At 42.5% G+C, this 1,738-nt stretch overlaps 1 pseudogene; it reads right to left on the bottom strand.

Moving 5' to 3' along the window:
* Positions 1–994: 994 nt before the first annotated feature.
* On the bottom strand, positions 995–1,363 carry LOC127235636 (40S ribosomal protein S15-like; annotated as a pseudogene).
* Positions 1,364–1,738: the final 375 nt, after the last annotated feature.

Below are 1,738 nucleotides of genomic sequence, written 5' to 3'. Positions count from 1 at the left end.
ATCTCTGTGTTTGAGCTTTCTCATGTGTAAAATGGAAATAAAAATATTTTGGGATTATTATGAAGATGCATTAATATATTCAAAATGCTCTAACAGTACTTGGCACACAGAAATTGGTCAGTTATTATTATTTTTTTTAAATGATGCAGAAATCTAGAATTTAGAACCAATCCTTTTGGGCAAGAAACAACTGTTTCTTGTTGTTTTATCTTCCTATTTGGAAAGAAACACAATTCAGGATCTGTGTAAGAATGTAGTTCTTTAGAAAAGAACCCTTTTTCTCTCTCTGCATGTATGTATTACATATGTGTGTGTGTGTTTGTATTATGTATGTCAAGGGTGTGTAGGTGTCCATAGAGACCAGATGAGGGCATTAGATGCCCTGGAGCTGGAGTTATAGGCAGTTGCAAGCGGTAGCTTGTGTGGGTATAGGAAACCAAACTCAGGTCCTCTGTAAGAACAGTATATGCCCTTAAAGTTATTAGGTCATCTTTCCAGCCCTTAATAGCAGACTTCTTAAAGGCACAATATAATCAGTGGTCCAAGAGCTGTGATGACCATGCCCATGCCTTCCAGATTATCAGAAACATGCAGGTATTGGAACAACTGTTAGATGACATGAGGAAGCAGGTGTCACACTGTATTTCATTTTACTGAGATCCTCCTGCCTCTGCTTCCAGAGTGCTGAGATTAAAGGAGGGCACTACCACACCTGGCCTCAGGGTTTTATAAGAATAAATCATATCTAGATGTTAATATAACTGAAATAAGGCTAGAGCTAGAGTCAGCAAAGAAGCAGTAATCGGTCATGTGTTTAGGGATAAGAGATGTTTGGTCATTCATGTTTTCTCTATGTTTACACATGAGTAAGGAGTGGTAATATTTTATCTTAATCCATCACAACCAGAGTGACTTATCTTATGTAAGTATTCTGTATTATTATTATTATTATTATTATTATTATTATTATTTATACATAAGTCTTTATTACCAGTTACTTGAGGGGGATGAACTGGGAGAAGAGGGTGGCACCGATGCCAGGCTGGCCACGCTTCACAGGCTGTAGGTAATGAAGAACTCACCCAGGTAGTGGCCGATCATCTCTGGCTTTTTCTCCACCTGGTTGAAGGTCTTGCCGTTGTACACTCCCACCATGCTGTCTATCATCTCCAGCAGGATGATCATGTCCCTCAGGTGGGTCTTTACCACCTCGGGCTTCTCCATGGGCGGCACCTCCTTCTTGGCCTTTCTCTGGCACTTGAGTAGAGAGTGCTGCTTCCGCCGCAGGCCACGGTTCAGGCGTCGCCTGTGGGGCGCTGTACAGCTGCATCAGCTGCTCATAGGACATGTCCAGCAGTTAGTCCAGGTCTACACCTCAGTAGGTAAACTTGCGGAAGGTCCGCACCTTCTTCTGCTCTACTTCAGCCATTTTGGTGGCTTCTAGGAAAAAGGCGTGTAATTATTGATTTAAAGCAGGTCACTAAGGTTTAATTGTGAGCTCCAGCCTACATGGTGATTGAGACCTGTCTCAAATAACAACGTTAACCCATAAAGGACCACAGCTGGAACAAGGCTCATAAGGAGAATGGGGTTAGGCAGATGCTCAGTGGGAAAGGCACTGGTCACACAAGCATGAGGACTGAGTTCAGATCCCCAGAGCACACATAAAGCTGGATGTAGTATCTCATGTCTGTAGTCTCAGTGTTCTTCTAACCAGATGGTAGGTGAGACAGGAGAG

This window comes from Phodopus roborovskii, unplaced genomic scaffold (assembly GCF_943737965.1).
Source record: "Phodopus roborovskii unplaced genomic scaffold, PHOROB, whole genome shotgun sequence".
In the NCBI taxonomy this organism is placed as follows: Eukaryota; Metazoa; Chordata; class Mammalia; order Rodentia; family Cricetidae; genus Phodopus; species Phodopus roborovskii.
Note: the sequence above shows the minus strand (reverse complement) of the source record. Positions and strands in the feature narration are given on the sequence as shown.